Genomic DNA, 22,128 nt, shown 5'->3' with positions numbered 1-22,128 from the left:
TTTAGCATTATACTCTCCAGATTCATCCATGTTGTACCAATGGCAAAATTTCATTCTTTTTTATGGCTGAATAATACTCCATTCTATATATATACCACATCTTCTTTATCTATTCACCCATCGATGGATACTTGGGCTGCTTCCATAATTTGACTATTGTAAATAATGCTGCAATAAACATAGGGGTGCATATATTTTTTTCAAATTAGTGTTTTCATATTCTTTGTTTAAATATCCAGCAGTAGAATTACTGGATCATATGGTAGTTCTATTTTTAATTTTGGAGGAAACTCCATATTGTTTTCTAAAGCGGCTGTACCAGTTTGCCTTCATACTAAAGGTACCTAAGGATTACTTTTTCTCCACATCCTCACCAACACTTGTTTTTCCTCATGTTTTTTATTTTCACCATTCTGACAGGTGTGAGGTGGTATCTCATTGTGGGAATTAAACGGGAAACAGCCACTTGAAACAGATCATAATCTTGACACATCTGGCATCTAGTTTTTGGAGGACACTGAATACAATGTGGAGGTAGATGAATCCCTGTTCCAGGAAATGGACGACTCAGAGCCAGAGGCTGATGAGGTTGATCCAGACTACAATCCTGCTGATCCAGAGAATGATCTGACTGACCAATGGATTATCCTCATCTGCAGAGATGTTACTGCCACAACATCTGAGGCTGTGCTAAGGTTGTCCTTTCTTTCTAAGAAAAAATAATTTTCAAGAGAACATTCTTCTGATAGCTTTCACCATTGAACTTAGGAAACTGACTTTAAAGTTTCAAATATATAAAAAATAATGATTAGCAACAATGAACACTTTTTCATATGTCTGTTGGCCATCCATCTGTATGTCTTCTTTGGAGAAATGTCTGTTCATATAGTCTGCCTATTTTGTAATTGGATATTTTGTGGAGTCTTTTGTGTTGCTGTATATGTTCTTTATATGTTTTGGATACTAACCCTCCACTGAGTATGTCATTTGCAAACATCTCCCGTTTGGTAGGCTGTCTTTTAGTTTTGCTGATTGTTTCCTTTGCTGTACAGAACCTTTTTTTTCCCCCCCAATGCAGTCTCAATAGTTTGTTTTTGTATTTGCTTCTCTTGCCTCAGAAGAAAAATGTTTCTGAGACTGTCAGAGAAGTCACTCTTTCTGCTCTCTTCTAAGATTTTTGTAGTTTAAGTTTTATATTTAGGTCCTTAATCCACTTTGAGTTTATTTTTTTGTGCAGTATAAACAAACGGTCCAGTTTTATTCATTTGCATGTAGTTGTCCAGTTTTCCCAACACCATTTGTTGAAGGCACTCTTTCTCATTGCATATTCTTGCCTCCTTTGTCAAAGATTAATTGGCCATATAATCATGATTTTAATTCTGGGATTACTTTTATGTTTTATTGATCTATGCATCTAATTTTGTGTTGGCAGCATGCTGATTACTAGAGCTTTGCAGTATGTCTTGAAATCTGGGATTGTGACACCTCCAGTTTTTTCTTCTTCAAGATTGCTTTGGACATTCAATGTCTTTTGTGGTCCCATATAAATTTTAGGATTATCTGTTCTAGTTCTGTGAAAAATGCTCTTGGTATTTTAATATGGATTGCATTAAATCTATAGGTTGCTTTGGGTAGTATGAATATTTTAAAAGTATTTGTTTTTTCAATCCATTGACATAGAATATCTTTCCATTTCTTTATGTTGTCTTCAATTTCTTTCATCTGTGTTTTATAGTTTTCAGAGTATAGATCTTTCACCTCCTTAAAGTTTAATTTTAAGTATTTTATTATTTTTGGTGCAATTGTAAATGGGATTGTTTTCTTAATTTCCCTTCTGCTACTTCATTTTTAGTGTATAGAAATGCAATGATTTCTCTATATTGATTTTATATCTTGTGACCTTACTGATTTCATTTATTCTAATATTTTGTTGGAGTTATTTAGGGTTTTCTATATATAGTATCATGTCATCTGCAAATAATGAAAGTTTTACTTCTTCTTTAGATTTGGATGTCTTTTATTCCTTTTCATTGATTGCTGTGGCTAGGACTTCCAGTATTATGTTGAATAAAAGTGGTGAGAATGGGCATTCTTGTCTTATTTCTGATCTTAAGGGAAAAGCTCTCAGTTTTTCACCATTGAGCATGCTGTCAGCTGCAGAGTTTTCATACATGGCCTTTATTATATTGAGGTATCTCCCTTTGGATCTACTTTATTGTGAGTTTTTAATCATGAATGGTTGTTGCACTTTACCAAATGCTTGTCCTGTGTCTATTGAAATGATCATATGTTTCTTATCCTTTCTCCTATTGATGTGGTGTATCACTGTTGATTGATTTGTGAATCTTGAACCACCCTTGCATCCCAGAAATAAATCCCATGTGATTATGTTGAATGATTTTTTTTTTTTGATTGTCAGATTCAGTTTGTTAACATTTTGTTGAGGTTAATTATCATATGGTTTCACTTATTTGTGGAGCATAAGGAATAACATGGAGGACATGGGAAGGTAGTTTCCTTTTTTATGTAATGCTATTTATCTGGTTTTGGGATCAGAGTAATGCTGGTCTCATAGAATGATTTTGGAAGTTTTCCCATCTCTTTAATTTTCTGGACTAGTGTAAGAATAATGGATATTAACTCTTTTTGTAGTGTTTGGTAGAATTCACCTGTGAAGCCATCTGGTCCTGGACTTCCGTTTGTTTGGGGTTTTTTGATTACTAATTCAATTTCAGTGTTGGAAATCAGTCTGTTCTCTTCAAATTTTCTATGTCTTCCTATTTCAGTTTTGGTATGTTATATGTTTCTAGGAATTTATTCATTTCTTCTATGTTGTCAAATTTGTTGGCATATAATTTTTCCCAATAATCTTTTACAGTCCTTTATATTTCTGTGGTGTCAATAATTATTTCTCCTCTTTCATTTCTAATTTTGTTTGAGTCTTCCCTTTCTCTTCTCTTTCTTTCTTTAATGAAGAGTTACTGTACTGATCTTTTAAAAAACCAGCTCTTGGATTAATTGATCTGCTTTACTGGTTTATTTTTTAATTTGCTTGTTTTGTTTTAAGTTTTCTATTCCACTTATTTCTGCTCTAAATCTTTAGTATTTTCTTCCTTTGACTGCTTTAGGGTTTTGTTTGTTCTTGTTTCTCTAGCTCCTTTAGGTATAAGGTTACATTATTATTTTGAGATTTTTCTCACTTCTTGAGTTAAGCCTGTATTACTATAAACTTCCCTTTTATTGAGCACTTTCTGTGCCTCTTCTGTCTGAATTTCTGCTTCTTTCCCAGATTTGGGAAATTTTCAGCTATTATTTATTCAAATACATTTTCCACCCCCTCTTCTCCTTATGTGATCCCTATATTGCAAACTTGATATCACTGAATTCCCTATTTTCATTTTCTTATTATTTTCTTTCTCTTATTTAGTTTGATTGCTTTCCATTACTCTGTCCTCCATATTGCTGATCTAGTTTTCTGCTTCCTAAGTCCACTATTTATTCCATCTAGTATATTTTTAATTTCAGTCACTGAGTTTTTATCTCTGATCCTCTCATATGTTTTCTCTCTCTTTGTTAATGGTCTCACTGAGGTTCTCCACTCTTTTCTCAAGTCCAGTAGGTATCTTTATGATTGTTACTTTAAATTCTATATCAAGCATATAATACTTATCTCCATTTAGTTTTCGTTTAGGTTTCTTGCTATGATTTTGTCCCATTCTTTCTTTGGGGACATATTCCTCTCTCTCCTCATTTTGTTTAACTCACTGTGTTTTTATGTGTCAGGAAATTCAGCTATATTTTCTGCTCTTGAAAGTAGTTACCCTATGAAAAGAAAGTCCTATAGAGCCCTTCCTACACTTTGATGTGGCCTTTTCTCTACAGTTAGCTATGGAGAGTCTGCTCTGCCAATTTTGGGGTCCTTTTCTTGGTTATTTATACTGATGTATCTAGTTGTATCTAGTTGTATCCATGTGATGAGGTGAACTTAGTATCCTTCCCTGCAATCTTCCCTGGAAGGCTCTCTTTCTTTTTTATTGTCACTTATTTTAAATGATAACTGTACCACTTATTAGGTATGCAATTTGGAACATATACAGTAGGGAAGATAACACCCACCTTAAATCTTGGTTGTTGGATAATATTTCTAGAAATGTTGCCAGGATAATGCCAACAGCATGGGAAGCACAGTAAATATTATTTGAATGTGAGAAAAGTGTGTAATAGCATTAAAAGCAATTCATGTCATTGGGTAAGAACAAGTTACAAGAATAGACATGAAATCTCTGCCAGTAATCCTGAGACCCCCCAAACAAAGAAAAGGTATTAGAAAAAAATGAATAAAAAGAAAGAATAATTCTATAGGCTTTTTCAGAGAAGAAGATAATGAATCTTTTAATCTACTGAACCAGGAATTTGGTATCTCCTGAGATGAACAAAATTCTACAGGGGATAAAACAGATGCTTTCTGAGAATTTATCAGAAGTGGTGATGATGAATGGTTGATGAGCATTCACAGAACATGCTTATTTCAGATGGGCTTCCTTTATTTGTTTCACAGGTTGTTAGACAAATAGACCATGAAGGTATTTGATTTTAGTCAAACATTTGGCAAAGTATTTGATAACATATTTTGGGACATTGATCTAGTGGATTAGATCAATGATTTTATCAGTTTGATTTGTAGCTATTCCAGAATTATACCAAAAGAGGACTAATTTATGGATCTGTGTCTAGAGGACACAGATCCTCTAGATCTGTGTCTAGAGGATGGTAGACACTAGCTTATGGTAGATCTTTGTATCTTGGTCTAGTCATATTTAAGACTTTTAAAATCAGTGGTTCAAATAAATCAAAGGGGGTTCTTACTGGTAAACTCATTTTACTCAAAGCTTTTTTGGCACAAGATAGTAAATGGATGACAAATCATATCAAACTCGAAGATACAAACCGGGAGAGCATGAGATGACGAAAGAATATTCAAAATCACTTTGATAAGTTAGAATAATCTTCCTCAAATAATTAGATAGCAAGTAAGAGAGGTAAATACAATGTTTCCGCTAGACTTTAAAATGCCAGTTACATCACATGTGTGTATAAGAAAAGAACTATGATTATTTGCTTGGTGAAAGAACTTAGAAGACAAAATGATGGCAGGCTTTTCTAAAATTAAGTGTATGTAAGTAATGTATGAACACAGACTGCTCATGAATAATAAAATTTTGCTGAAAAGGAGCCCTTTCCCTAACATTCCTCATTCTGTATCTCAGAATTCCCCCCCACACCCTCTTTTATCATGCATTCATGACCTTTTTTATGCTTACAGTAGTGGTTTCTATTATCTGGTTTTCTTTGGTGTGTTTTTATTTTGCTTCTTTTATAATTTACATAAATGGAGCATAATCATTAGTATCCATTACAGTTCTATAGCCTGGGTATAAGAGTACTAAAGGATGTCTACATATTCAATATGATTAAATTCTTAGAAGTTTCAATTCAAGCTAAGAAGTTACATAAAAATATTTTTTACCCTCCAATCTTCAAAAATATCCTTATTACTAATGACATAATAAAAGTGTGAATAAAGCTATAATTTAAGATGACTGAAAGTTGGAAGATTTCAAAAATGATCTAGTTTACATACAGTTCTATGTTTTTGGGTTTCTCCTGAATGGCTACTGAGGTCTTGATAAGTAATAAAGGCATGTACAAGTCACACCGATGCTATAAAATTTATTTATTTTTTGCCCTTGTTTCAGCAAAATTATCACTTATGTAGTAATAATCAGGATTTTCATTGATTTTTGTTCTTCTGACAGTATATATAAAGGATTAAGAATTAACTAGGTTGCACTTGAATTGTACACAATATAATTTTTTAAATAAAATGTAGACATTAAGTCAAATTTTAAAATATTTAAAAATATTTTGTCCGATGCTTTTTCTGCATCAATTGAGAGGACCATGTGGTTCTTCTCTCTTCCTTATTAATTTGTTCTATCACATTGATTGATTTGTGAATGTTGAACCCCCTTGAATCCCAGGGATAAATCCCACGTGGTCATGGTGGATAATCTTTTTAATGTAGTGTTGGATCCTATTAGCTAGGATCTTGTTGAGAATCCTGGCATCCATATTCATCAGGGATATTGGTCTGAAATTCTCCTTTTTGACAAGGCCTTTTCTTGGTTTGGGGATCAAAGTAATGCTGGCTTCATGCTGATTAAAACTCTACAGAGTATAAGGATAGAGGAAACATTCCTCAACTTCATAAAATCCATCTATGAAGAACCCACAGCAAATGTAATGCTCAATGGGGAAAAGCTGAGAGCCTTCCCATTGAGGTCAGGAATATGACAAGGAGGCCCACTCTTGACACTATTGTTCAACATAGCACCAGAAGTCCTAGCAACAGCAATCAGACAAAATAAAAATAAAAATAAAAATAATTGGTAAAGAAGAAGTCAAACTCTCTCTCTTTGCAGATGACAAGATACTTTATGTGGAAAACCCAAAAGACTCCACCCCTCAAATTACTAGAACTCATACAGCAACTCAGTAATGTGTCAAGATACAAAATCAATGCACAGAAATCAGTTGTTTTCTTATACACTAACAATGAAACCGTAAAAAGGGAAATTAGAGAATTGATTCCATTTACAATAGCACCAAAAACCATAAGACACCTTGGAATAAATCTAACCAAAAAAATACTCAAGGAACTACAGAACACTCATAAAAGAAGTTGAAGAAGACACAAAAAGATAGAAAAACATTCCATGCTCATGGATTAGAAGAATAAACATTGTTAAAATGTCCATGCTGCCCAGAGCAATCTATGCTTTCAATGCCATCCTGATCAAAATACCATCAGCATTTTTCAAAGTGCTGGAACACACAAACCTAAACTTTGTATGGAACCAGAAAAGACCCCAAATCACCAAGGAAATGTTGAAAAAAAAAAAAAAAAAGCTGGGGGCATCACTTGCCTGATTTCAAGCTTTATTACAAAGCTGTGATCACCAAGACAACACGGTACTGGCACAAAAACAGACTCACAGACCAATGGGACAGAGTAGAGAGCCCAGATATGGAACCTCAACTTTATGCTCAAATAATCTTTGACAGCAGGAAAAAATATCCAATGGAAAAAGACAGTCTCTTCAACAAATGGTGCTGGGAAGATTGGACAGCTATATACAGAAGACTGAAACTCGACCATTTCTTATACCATACACAAAGATAAACTCAAAATGGATGAAAGATCTCAATGTGAGACAGGAATCCATCAAAATCCTAGAGGAGAAGATACACAGTAAACACTTCAACATGGGCCACAACAATTTCTTTCAAGACACGTCTCCAAAGGCAAAGGAAACAAAAGTGAAAATGAACTTTTGGGATTTCATCAAGATAAAAACACTCTGCACAGCAAAGAAAACAGTCAACAAACAAAGAGGCAACCCATGGAATGGGAGAAGATATTTGCAAATGACATCACAAAGGGCTGATATCAAAGATCTATAAAGAACTTCTCAAACTCAACACACATAAAACAATCAAGTCAAAAAATGGGCAGAAGACATGAATAGACACTTCTCCAATGAAGACATACAAATGGCTAACAGACACATGAAAAAAAAAGTTCATCATCACTAGCCATCAGGGAGATTCAAATCAAAACCACATTGAGATACCACCTTACACCAGTTCAAAAGGCAAAAATTAACAAGGCAAGAAACAACAAATGTTGGAGAGGATGTGGATAAAGGGGAACCCTCCTAATTAACACTGTTTGTGGGAATGGAAGTTAGTGCAGTCACTTTGGAAAAGAGTGTGGAGAGTCCTCAAAAAATTAAAAACAGAGCTATCCTATGACCTGGCAATTGCACTACTGGGTATTTACCCCAAAGATACAGATGTAGTGAAAAGAAAGGCCATATTCACCCCAAAGTTCATAGCAGCAATGTCCACAATAGCCAAACTGTGAAAAAAGCTGAGATGCCCTTCAACAGATGAATGGACAAAAAAGATACAGTGGATAAAGAAGATGTGGCTGGACTATTACTCAGCCATCAGAAAGGATCAATACCCAACTTTTGCATCAACATGGATGGGACTGGGGGAGATTATACTGAGTGAAATAAGGCAAGCAGAGAAAGTCAATTATCATATGGTTTCCCTTACTTGTGGAACATAAGGAATAGCATGGAGGACATTATAAAAAGGAAGGGAAAAATTAAGTGGGGCGGGAATCAGAGGAGGAGATGAACCATGAGACACTGTTGACTCCAAGAAACAAACTGAGAGTTTTAGAAGGGAGTGGGGTGGAGGAATGTGTTGGCCCAGTGATGGGTATTAAGGAGACCACATATTGCACTGAGCACTGGGTGTTATATGTAACCAATGAATCTTGGAACACTGTATCAAAAATGAATGACCTACTGTATGGTGACTAACATAACACAATAAAAAAATTAAAGCAAACAACATACTATTTCATGTATAACATAAAAAATGTTTAAAAATAATTTTATTTTCCAAAATGTCATTTTTCTTTGAAAATGTTCATATTATTTAAGTAAAAAAAACAGAGTATAAATAATGATTAATATCATCACTTTAAAATAGTATCATTTAGGGATTCTGGGTGGCTTAGTTGGTTAAGCATCTGCCTTCAGCTCAGGTCATGATCCCAGGGTCCTGGGATCAATTCCCCACATTGGACTTCTTGCTCAGCAGGGAGTCTGCTTCTCTCTCTCCCACTCCCCATTTCTGCTCCTGTGCTCTTATGTGCACTCTCTCTCTCTCTCTCTGACAAATAAATAAGTAAAATCTTTAAAAAATAGTTATTTTTTATTTAATTTATTTATTTTTATTTAATTTATTTAATTATTTAAATGAATATGATTTAGAAAATAATTAACTCTTATTAAATAGCTCTTTGCATTTTATTTGGAAGTAATTTCAAATTTATGTATAAGTTGCAAAATAAAAGGTAGTACAGAGAATACTCATACCCTGTATATAGATTTGTTTATTGTTGACTTTTTAGCACATTTATCACTTGGTCTCTTACATACAAATATACACACCTGCACACAACCATACACGCACTTTTGGGGGGGGCTGTTTATGGGTAAGCTAAATTTCACAATAAACCTATCACATAGAGAGTACAATTATCATTCTCATTTTATAGATGGGATAATGAAGGCATAGGGAAGATAAACAATTTGCCCAAGGTGGCAGAGCTAGTAAGTTGTATAAATGAAATTCCAAATTTTGTTCCAGATTCTGAATTTTAACCAGTAAATACATAGAGAATTATAAATTTTCTAGGAAAAATTCAGGAAGTTAACAAAAAAAGAAAATAGAAAAGCTTTGTCTAGTAATTGCCAGTTAGTTGGTTAACTTCTAAAAGGGCGATACACACTTCTTGCATTAGGAATTCTGTATCAAAAGTCAGAAAAATGTTCTTAAAGAGCATAATTCAACTATTTATAATTGAGTAGTTCTACTTGACTAATATAGCCCTTGTAGCTGAAAACATATTACCTATTCTGTAACATTAGGCTGGCCAAAATCGTTAATGGTGCTTTATTGGCATTGATCGACTGCCTCATTGCTTCATCAGATAGCTTTGCATGAGTAATTGTAGGTCACTACTTGTAAAGTGGATGAATTTGCATAGTGCACATTAATCAACAATCATTCCTGCTTTGAGAAATAGTGAAACAGATGGCAACAGCAATAGTACCAGTGACTGACTTTTGCCTCAGCAGTCTGGGTGGATGCTCAATCAAGAAAATTAGTTTATTGTGGTGATGATTTATTTAGCTCCAAAGTGCTGTTTCCAAGTAGCAGTTCAAGGAATAAGACCTTCTGAAATGTCTCTAGGCTTCTGTTCTCCACAACTGCAACAGAAAATGATGTCTTTAGTATTACATGTTAAAAGCCAAATATCTTCATAGGTTCTTTCCCACTGGCATTAATTTTTCAATGACTTTGATGGTATAGGTTTCAATTTCTAATTTCATTTGTTTATAAGTTGACTTTGGTAATTATCACTGCTATACTTTTAACTTACTCTTTATTTTGGCTTTATTGTCTTCTAAGCTAGATTGAATTTTTTTTTCATTTCTTAGTTTATTTTTTAAAGATTTTATTTATTGGGATGCCTGAGTGGGAGTTAAGCACCTGCTTTTGGCTCAGGTTGTGACCCTAGGCTCCTGGGATTGAGTCCCACGTCCAGCTCTCTGTTCGGTGGGGAGCCTGCTTCTCCCTCTCCCTCTTCCTCTGTGCTCTCCCTCTCTCTCTCTTTCAAATAAATGATTACAACATTTAAAAAAAAATTTAAGATTTTATTTATTTGAGAGAGGGAGAGAGAACACGAGAAAGAGTAAGAGGAAGGGCAGAAGGAGTCCAAGGCAGGGGATCTAAGGCACCTGGGATCATGACCTGAGCTAAAAGAAGATGCTTAACCAACTCAGCCACTCAGGCACCCTTCATTTCAAGTTTAAAAATCATAGCATCAGCTCTGTAAAAAAAAAAAAAAAAACAAAAACAAAACAAACAAACAAACAAAAAAAAAACATGTATTCATAGTTTCTCACTGTCTTATTTTTCTTAGAAGTTAATTGGAGGAAAGCAAGATCTATTGTAGTGTGACATGATCCTTGCTATTGGGCAGCCTGGAATAGGGAAGCAGAGTACCTAATTTCCTCAGGTGCTGTTATGTCTTCACATCAATGTTGGCTTTTAAGGGAAAAAAAGAGAATATTATTATAAAAAATCAGGGGAAAAGATCACAGTAGAAAAGGTCAAAGTTGTAGTTTCTAGAAGAGAAGACATCACAGTGATGACTAAACATTCAAGACTGACAACAAGGTGGGTACATTTTATGTCCACAGAAAATGAAACACTAAATCAGTAAACATTTCAGAAATAAAGGAACCATTATATGAAGCTGAATTTTTTTTAAAGGATTTTATTTGTTTATTTGACAGAGAGAGATCACAAGTAGGCAGAGAGGCAGGCAGAGAGAAAGGAAGGGAAGCAGGCTCCTGGCTGAACAGAGAGCCCAATGTGGGGCTTGATCCCAGGACCCCAAGATCATGACCCCAGCTGAAGGCAGAGGCTTAACCCACTGAGCCACCCAAGCACCCCTGAAGCTGAATTTTTAACTTTGAGTATAATTAGTTTCTCTCAAATACACTACCAAGTTCATTGTACTTCTGTCCTTGGAAACTTTAAAAACAGATTGGATATAGTGATTTCAGAATTGATATCCAAGTGTGCAGGTGAATAGACCAGCTGGACCTTGGTCCTTTCCAATTACTTAATTCTCTGGTCATGGGAAAGCCCAAATCCCAATCTTGTCTTGGCATATTTGGTTGGTTTCTGACAGGAAAGCAGCTGGTGTTTGTGGTTGTGTAATAAAACTTCAATCACCAATTGTGCTAATTGTAGTAAAATGTGAAGGAAAGCATTATGGTTTGATTTTCATTTAACCAGTTCTCCTAAATTTTATATGTTCCACTTTGAATCGGGTAATAGACCTGTTCTTGTTCTAACCCCAGTCATTTGATACCAACATCAACAAAATCTGGAACTTTATGCATTAACTGAGTGGAGAAGGATCTGAGGATTTACACACAGAATCACATTCTGGCAGAAGTGAAATCTACCAGGTAGTACAGAGTGTATCTAGCAGATATAGTCATTATCATATCTGGGAGGAGGTCCTTAAGATCAAGGGAGAGAGTCTATTCTAACACATCAGTAAAACACAAGAGCAAAGCTGGTGTGAAAAACCAACAACCTGAAATCCAGGTGGGCAACTCTGCAGCAGGTCAGTCTGTCAGAATATCACAGGGCTTCACCGTTAAGATGAGACTTCAGTGCATAGGCTTGGAGTGAGAAAGGCAAGACAGAGAATTGGACCTAGTAGGATCAAAGAAATAGGTAGGGCACCAAGAATGAGACTGACACAGGTCTCATTCCAACTTCCAAAGGTAGACTACAATGTACTCCATGATACTGATACAAAAAGGGCCTTTTTTAGCGGGGTATTTCAGGGCAGGAAGAGATTGTTATACAGAGTCCCTTAATAAGTTGCTTCCTTTTCCTTCCTGAATTTATTATTTGTCCTGGGAATTGGAACTGGCCTAACCCAAAGGTGAAGGTCAAGAAAACCTAGCTGATTATATGTTTTTTGAGTGTTGAGTTTGAAGAGTTCTTTATAGCTCTTGCATATCAGCCTTTTGTCTGTATGCTGAGTGAAATAAGTCAAGCAGAGAGAGTCAATTATCACATGGTTTCGCTTACTTGTGGAGCATAAGAAATAACACAGAGGGCATTAGGAGAAGAAAAGGAAAAGTGAATTAGGGGAAATCGGAGGGGGAAATGAACCATGAGAGACTGTGCACTCAGAGAAACAAACAAGGTTTTCGAGGGGATGAGGATTGTGGGGGGTTAGGTGAGCCTGGTAGTGAGTATTAAGGAGGGCCTGTATTGGATGGAGCACTGGGTGTGGTGCATAAACAATGAATCTTGGAACACTGAAAAAATAAAATTAAAAAAAATTTAAAAATTTATAAATAAAGAAAGAAAAGAGAAAGAAAGAAAGAAAGAGAAAGAAAGAAAACTTAGCTGAGAGAGAGACTTGTAACCTGGCACAGTCTAATAAAAACCACCTAGAAAAGCAAGGTTACCTCAGGTGCACTCACTTGAAGAGCAGCAATGCTACTGGATAAGGTGAAGACGAGAAACTTTGAGCCACAGTAACAAGTAATATTATGACTCCAGACTCAGCTGGGGCTGCCAGACGGAAGAAATATGTAATCATTTGAGTGCAGCAGGATAAGCCTAGTAGAGGACTAATTTGTTGAGCTACTGTTTCAGCTTATTACCCATCTTTGGCAGATAGAAGTGCTTAATTGCTTACAGAAATGGCCTCTGATGCTACTATAGAGGTCTTTTTGAGCTGTCTTCTCTTGCAATATTTCATAAGGGTGAACATAAGCTCTAACACCAGAGACATGATTTAAAAAAAAAAAACAACAACTATATTCTATCTCCTATGCTCCTTATGTTTCATGATTATTTTTGAATTATTAAATTTCAGAGGTGGAAATTCACTAAAGTCAGTCAAAATCCATTGACAATGACATAACCCAGACATGAAAGAGAAGCATTTCCATTAAAACTATTCATTCCAGGTGTGCCTGGGTGGCTCAGTCAGTTAAGCATCTGCCTTGGGCTCAGGTGGTGATTTCAGGGTCTTGAGATTGAGCCCCAGTTGGGCTCCCTGCTCACAGGGAACCAGCTTCTTTTCTCAATTGAAACAGGAAAAAAAATCACATTACAAATCATTCTATCTCCCAATTTTCTTTCCAATTTAATTACTTTTTATAATATAGTGCCATGTCTTAAAGGGAAAAAAATGAAAATAGTAGAGGAAATCTATTTGATATTCAGTAAGGTTTTCCTGTTGGTCATACCTATTATACAAACCAATACATACATATATATGTACAATCAGGATGATATTGATATTGCTTGTAGGTATAGTTGTGATAGCTACTCTGAAATAGTGTTGAATTGCCAAGACACACAATTCTAACAATTATTATGATATGTTACTTTTCCAATCCTACTCATTTGATGAACATTAATATTAAATTATTACCAGTCCATGGTATTTTAACCACTTGATAATATTATTGGGAAGAGTAATACAAAGAATGTAGTCAATGTTTCTAAGATGATGTGTGCAACAAAGACAAAAGAAAAATTATTGCATTTCTTTACTGCATACAGCTCATTCACAAGTCCTCGAAAGAGGCAGGGGGACTCGGGTGATTCCTCTAGGGACTTGGCTCCATTGATGTTAATACTTTGCTGAAGGCAAAAGGCAATTCTGGCCAATTCACATGATCCTGTAAGTCTACTTTAACATATAAAAATTCCTTTGGAAACTTCCTTTATCTCTATACCCCAAGATACAAATTGGCATTGATCTTCTGAGCATATGACCCATTGATACGCATCAGAAGTCTCATGACTCAGGTTTTATTAGACAGTAATTAAATTACCTTTTCTCAACAATAGCTAGCCCCCTAAAAGTCCTGGAATCCTTGCTTCCAAAATTCCTTAGAGACTTGTGCTATCCCTAACCCCTTCCCAACTTGAAAGTTTATAATGAGCCAGTCCTCATGACCCTGTTGCAGCTCTTTCTGTCCAGGTCCTATCTCTGTGCTTTAATAAAACCACCCTTTTGCACCAAAGATATCTCAAGAATTATTTCTTGGCCGTCAGTTTGAACCGTAATGTCTTTCCCAAATCACGAAATACAGTATATCTTTTCTTTGTAATTAACTATACAATGTTGTCTTACAAAGATTAATAAAATGTAGAGGGGAGACGTCAAGATGGCGGAGAAGTAGCAGGCTGAGACTACTTCAGGTAGCGGGAGATCAGCTAGATAGCTTATCTAAAGATTGCAAACACCTACAAATCCAATGTGAGATCAAAGAGAAGAAGAATAGCAATTCTAGAAACAGAAAATCAACCACTTTCTGAAAGGTAGGACTGGCGGAGAAGTGAATCCAAAGCAATGGGAAGATAGACCGCGGGGGGAGGGGCCGGCTCCCGGCAAGCGGCGGAGCAACGGAGCACAAAATCAGGACTTTTAAAAGTCTCTTCTGCTGAGGGACATCGCTCCAGAGGCTTACTGGGGTGAAGCCCATGCAGGGTCAGTGTGGCCTCAGGTCCCGCAGAGCCACAGAAGGATCGGGGGTGGCTGAATGTCGCAGAGCTTGCAGGTATTAGAATGGGGAAGCCGGCTACAGAGACAGAGCCGAGGAGTGATTCTCAGCTTGGGGTTACCTTGAACCAGTCGCAGGCTCGGTCAGCTTGGAGCATGGTTGGAGGCCAGGGTGACGGCAGTAATTGGGTGCTGTTCCCTGAGGGTGCACTGAGGAGTGAGCCCTAGGCTCTCGGCTCTTCCGGGCCAGAGACCAGGAGGCCGCCATCTTCATTCCCGTCCTCCAGAACTCTACGGAGAGCGCTCAGGGAACAAAAGCTCCGGAAAGCAAACCTGAGCGGATTACTCTGCCCGGCCCCTGGTAAGGGCAGTGCAATTCCGCCTGGGGCAAAGACACTTGAGAATCACTACAACAGGCCCCTCTCTCAGAAGAGCAACAAGAAATCCAGGCAGGATCAAGTTACCTACCAAGGAGTGCAGTTTCAATACTAAGGAGAGCAGCGGAATTCCAGAGGAGGAGAAAGCAAAGCACGGACCTCAGGGCTTTCTCCCCATGATTCTTTAGCCTTGCAGTTAATTTAATTTTTTTTTTCTTTTTCAATTTTTTTTTCTCTTCTTCTGCTAAATTTTTTTTAACTTTTACCCTTTTCTTTTTTTTAACGTTTTTTAACTAGTTTATCTAATATATGTATATATTTTTTCCTTTTTATATTTTTTCTTTATTCATTTTCTTATCTTAATTGTTTCTTTTTTTTTTTCTTTCTGAACCTCTTTTTATCCCCTTTCTCCACCCTCACGATTTGGGATCTCTTCTGATTTGGCTAAAGCATATTTTCCTGGGGTTGTTGCCACCCTTTTAGTATTTTACTTGCTCCTTCATATACTCTTATCTGGACAAAATGACATGGCAGAAAAATTCACCACAAAACAAATAACAAGAGGCAGTACCAAAGGCTAGGAACCTAATCAATACAGACATTGGTTATATGTCAGATCTAGAGTTCAGAATGACGATTCTCAAGGTTCTAGCCGTGCTTGAAAAAGGCATGGAAGATATTAGAGAAACCCTCTTGGGAGATATAAAAGCCCTTTCTGGAGAAATAAAAGAACTAAAATCTAACCAAGTTGAAATCAAAAAAGCTATTAATGAGGTGCAATAAAAAATGGAGGCTCTCACTGCTAGGATAAATGAGGCAGAAGAGAGAATTAGCAATATAGAAGACCAAATGACAGAGAATAAAGAAGCTGAGCAAAAGAGGGACAAACAGCTCCTGGACCACGAGGGCAGAATTCGAGAGGTAAGTGACACCATAAGACAAAACAACATTAGAATAATTGGGATTCCAGAAGAAGAAGAAAGAGAGAGGGGAGCAGAAGGTATATTGGAGAGAATTATTGGAGAGAATTTCTCCAATATGGCAAAGGGAACAAGCATTAAAATCCAGGAGATTCAGAGAACCCCCCTCAAAATCCATAAGAATAGGTCCACACCCCGTCACCTAATAGTAAAATTTACAAGTCTTAGTGACAAAGAGAAAATCCTGAAAGCAGCCCGGGAAAAGAAGTCTGTAACATACAATGGTAAAAATATTAGATTGGCAGCAGACTTAACCACAGAGACCTGGCAGGCCAGAAAGAGCTGGCATGATATATTCAGAGCACTAAACGAGAAAAACATGCAGCCAACAATACTATATCCAGCTAGGCTATTGTTGAAAATAGAAGGAGAGATAAAACGCTTCCAGGACAAACAAAAACTGAAAGAATTTGCAAACACCAAACCAGCTCTACAGGAAATACTGAAAGGGGTCCTCTAAGCAAAGAGAGACCCTAAAAGTAGTAGGCCAGAAAGGAACAGAGACAATATAAAATAACATTCACCTTACAGGCAATACAATGGCACTAAATTCATATTTCTCAATAGTTACCCTGAATGTTAATGGGCTAAATGCCCCAATCAAAAGACACAGGGTATCAGAATGGATAAAAAACCAAAACCCATCTATATGTTGCCTACAAGAAACTCATTTTAAACCCGAAGACACCTCCAGATTTAAAGTGAGGGGGTGGAAAAGAATTTACCATGCTAATGGACATCAGAAGAAAGCAGGAGGGGCAATCCTTATATCAGATCAATTAGATTTTAAGCCAAAGACTATAATAAGAGATGAGGAAGGACACTATATCAAACTCAAAGGGTCTGTCCAACAAGAAGATTTAACAATTTTAAATATCTATGCCCCTAACATGGGAGCAGCCAACTATATAAACCAATTAATAACAAAATCAAAGAAACACATCGACAATAATACAATAATAGTGGGGGACTTTAACACTCTCCTCACTGAAATAGATAGATCATCCAAGCAAAAGATCAACAAGGAAATAAATGCCTTAAATGACACACTGGGCCAGATGGACATCACAGATATATTCAGAACATTTCATCCCAAAGCAACAGAATACACATTCTTCTCTAGTGCACATGGAACATTCTCCAGAATAGATCACATCCTCGGTCCTAAATCAGGTCTCAACCGGTATCAGAAGATTGGGATCATTCCCTGCATATTTTCAGACCACAATGCTCTGACGCTAGAACTCAATCACAAGAGGAAATTTGGAAAGAACCCAAATACATGGAGACTAAACAGCATCCTTCTAAAGAATGAATGGGTCAACCAGGAAATTAAAGAAGAATTGAAAAAATTCATGGAAACAAATGATAATGAAAACACAACGGTTCAAAATCTGTGGGACACTACAAAGGCAGTCCTGAGAGGAAAATATATAGCGGTACAAGCCTTTCTCAAGAAACAAGAAAGGTCTCAGGTACACAACCTAACCCTACACCTAAAGGAGCTAGAGAAAGAATAAGAAAGAAACCCTAAACCCAGCAGGAGAAGAGAAATCATAAAGATCAGAGCAGAAATCAATGAAATAGAAACCAAAAAAAACAACAGCACAAATCAACGAAACTAGGAGCTGGTTCTTTGAAAGAATTAATAAGATTGATAAACCCCTGGCCAGACTTATCAAAAAGAAAAGAGAGAGGACGCAAATCAATACAATCATGAATGAAAGAGGAGAGATCACAACTAACACCAAAGAAATACAGACAATTATAAGAACATATTATGAGCAACTCTACGCCAACAAATTTGACAATCTGGAAGAAATGGATGCATTCCTAGAGACATATAAACTACCACAACTGAACCAGGAAGAAATAGAAAGCCTGAACAGACCCATAACCAGTAAGGAGATTGAAACAGTCATCAAAAATCTCTAAACAAACAAAAGCCCAGGGCCAGATGGCTTCCCGGGGGAATTCTACCAAACATTTAAAGAAGAACTAATTCCTCTTCTCCTGAAACTGTTCCAAAAAATAGAAATGGAAGGAAAACTTCCCAACTCATTTTATGAGGCCAGCATCACCTTCATCCCAAAACCAGACAAGGATCCCATCAAAAAAGAGAACTACAGACCAATATCCTTAATGAACACAGATGCAAAAATTCTCACCAAAATACTAGCCAATAGGATTCAACAGTACATTAAAAGGATTATTCACCATGACCAAGTGGGATTTATTCCAGGGCTGCAAGGTTGGTTCAACATCTGCAAATCAATCGATGCGATACAACATATTAATAAAAGAAAGAACAAGAACTATATGATACTCTCAATAGATGCTGAAAAGGCATTTGACAAAGTACAGCATCCCTTCCTGATCAAAACTCTTCAAAGTGTAGGGATAGAGGGCACATACCTCAATATTATCAAAGCCATCTGTGAAAAACCCACCGCAAATATCATTCTCAATGGAGAAACACTGAAAGCTTTTCCGCTAAGGTGAGGAACACAGCAGGGATGTCCATTATCACCACTGCTATTCAACATAGTACTAGAAGTCCTAGCCTCAGCAATCAGAGAACAAAAGGAAATTAAAGGAATCCAAATCGGCAAAGAAGAAGTCAAACTATCACTCTTCACAGATGATATGATACTATATGTGGAAAACCCAAAAGACTCCACTCCAAAACTGCTAGAACTGGTACAGGAATTCAGTAAAGTGTCAGGATATAAAATCAATGCAAAGAAATCAGTTGCATTCCTCTACACCAACAAGACAGAAGAAAGAGAAATTAAGGAGTCCATCCCATTTACAATTGCACCCAAAACCATAAGATACCTAGGAATAAACCTAACCAAAGAGGCTAAGAATCTATACACAGAAAACTATAAAGTACTCATGAAAGAAATTGAGGAAGACACAAAGAAATGAAAAAATGTTCCATGCTCCTGGATTGGAAGAAAAAAATATTGTGAAAATGTCTATGCTACCTAAAGCAATCTACACATTTAATGTAATTCCTATCAAAGTACCATCCATTTTTTTCAAAGAAATGGAACAAATAATCCTAAAATTTTTATGGAACCAGAAAAGACCTCAAATAGCCAAAGGAATATTGAAAAAGAAAGCCAAAGTTGGTGGCATCAAATTCTGGACTTCAAGCTCTATTACAAAGCTGTCATCATCAAGACAGCATGGTACTGGCACAAAAACAGACACATAGATCAATGGAATAGAATAGAGAGCCCAGAAATAGACCCTCAACTCTGTGGTCAACTAATCTTCGACAAAGCAGAAAAGAATGTCCAATGGAAAAAAGACAGCCTCTTCAATAAATGTTGTTGGGAAAATTGGACAGCCACATGCAGAAAAATGAAATTGGATCATTTCCTTACACCACACACGAAAATAGACTCAAAATGGATGAAGGACCTCAATGTGAGAGAGGAATCCCTCAAAATCCTTGAGGAGAACACAGGCAGCAACCTCTTTGACCTCAGCGTAGCAATATCCTCCTAGGAACATCGCCAAAGACAAGGGAAGCAAGGGCAAAAATGATCTATTGGGATTTTCTCAAGATCAAAAGCTTTTGCACAGCAAAGGGGACAGTTAACAAAACCAAAAGACAACTGACAGAATGGGAGGAGATATTTGCAAACGACATATCAGATAAAGAGATAGTGTCCAAAATCTATAAAGAACTTAGCAAACTCAACACCCAAAGAACAAATAATCCAATCAAGAAATGGGCAGAAGACATGAACAGACATTTCTGCAAAGAAGACATCCAGATGGCCAACAGACACATGAAAAAGTGCTCCATATCACTCGGCATCAGGGAAATACAAATCAAAACCACAATGAGATACCACCTCACACCAGTCAGAATGGCTAAAATTAACAAGTCAGGAAATGACAGATGCTGGCGAGGATGCAGAGAAAGGGGAACCCTCCTACACTGTTGGTGGGAATGCAAGCTGGTGCAACCACTCTGGAAAACAGCATGAGGTTCCTCAAAATGTTGAAAATAGAACTACCCTATGACCCAGCAATTGCACTACTGGGTGTTTACCCTAAAGATACAAACGTAGTGATCCAAAGGGGCACCTGCACCCGAATGTTTATAGCAGCAATGTCTACAATAGCCAAACTATGGAAAGAACCTAGATGTCCATCAACAGATGAATGGATAAAGAAGATGTGGTATAAATACAGAATAGAATACTATGCAGCCATCAAAAGAAATGAAATCTTGCCATTTGCGATGATGTGGATGGAACTAGAGGGTATCATGCTTAGTGAAATAAGTCAATCGGAGAAAGACAACTATCATATGATCTCCCTGATACGAGGAAGTGGAGATGCAACATGGGGGGTTAAGGGGGTAGGAGAAGAGTAAATGAAACAGATGGGATTGGGAGGGAGACAAACCATAAGTCACTTCATCTCACAAACTGAGGGTTGGTGGGGGGAGGAGGGGTGGGGGGATGGGGTTATGGACATTGGGGAGGCTATGTGCTATGGTGAGTGCTGTGAAGTGTGTAAACCTGGCGATTCACAGACCTGTACCCCTGGGGATAAAAATGTATTATATGTTTATAAAAAATAAAATAAAATTAAATTAACAAAAAAGATTAATAAAATGTAGGAGTAACTGTTCTTCTGACTGATAATCAGGTCATTTTGAAAAGCCACATTTTTTTTTTCAGAGAACAGTTTGCATACATATGCACATATGCATTTCTACATTTTTTTAATATTTCATTCCAGTATTAAATTTTTAGGGATATAAAAATAAAGATTTGGAATGATTTCAAGAGAAAACACAAGTGGATATTATGTGGCCTAGGACAAAATAATTATGCTGCAGTGTTTAATCATATCTAATATTCATGCTAATGAACTATTTTTAGACTAGTGAACAATTGAGAATGCATTGCCATTGTTTTATCAGAATCTTGTATAAAATGAGGCAAAAGTATTTTTTCAAGATAGACTGAATATGACAGAGTTTGGTACAACATAAAAACTTTGACACTCTACTCTTTAGTGGAACTTTTTTCATAATGCTACTCCCACACATGTAAAATTTATTTCCTTATGCCCTTGACAACAAAGAACAGTTTTAATCATTTGTAAGGTGAAAAGTTAAGACACATGCATTTCAAAAATAGTCACAACAAGAAAATCAACCTTTTAATGATGAGAGAGAGAGAGAGACAATGACTTTTTCAGAAGGCACACACTGTTTCTGGAATATTTGACATTTTTTTCAGTGGAATTTCCAGTAACATGGAACTTTCCTGGAAATCTATATATGTAATTAAACAGGAAAGTTTACTTTAAACAAACACAGATGTTTATGGCTCTGCCTGACTGACAATGTTTCTTTTTGCCAAACATTACTTTTTGGAGAGTCATTAAAGGTCAGCCTAGAAACAACTCTGCATCAAAAGAAGAAGATTATAATTTAGTTTGCAGTAATTAAATCACTTGATAGCAAGTGGGGCTGAACTGGAGCAATGAACTGATATTTTTCTAAAGCTGTAACACAGCTCATAAGTGAGCTCAGACATCAGCATATTGTTTTTCAAAGCAGTCCGTTACTCTTTTGCATATGCACTTATTTGCCTTTGGAAAAACAACCCAATTCAGTGTGTTTGACAGAAAAGCACCCTATAAGGAAATAGAATCTTGACCTAATGAGCTTGAGAAGCACTCACATAAACAAAATTAATCAGATTTCTTATTTCAGCAAAATTCTAAGGGAATTTAAAATGCAATTATGCCTTGTGAGTAACCAAAAGACAAACATGTTTCTCAAAATTGACTACTAAACCTCTCCTCCCCCCATAATGTTTCATGGTATTGGTGGTTTATGGGTTACACTTCAGGATATGCTGCTTTGATATGTGCACGTAGTAAATCCAGTCTAACTCTCTGACTTTTTGGAATCAATCAATTTTGTGCCTCACTTCCCCAAACACAAATTGGTTCATAAAAG

This window comes from Lontra canadensis, unplaced genomic scaffold, assembly GCF_010015895.1.
Source record: "Lontra canadensis isolate GAN:19392208 unplaced genomic scaffold, GSC_riverotter_1.0 scaffold61, whole genome shotgun sequence".
Classification (NCBI taxonomy): Eukaryota; Metazoa; Chordata; class Mammalia; order Carnivora; family Mustelidae; genus Lontra; species Lontra canadensis.
The sequence above is the reverse complement of the archived record's forward strand: the minus strand, read 5'-3'. Positions refer to the sequence as shown.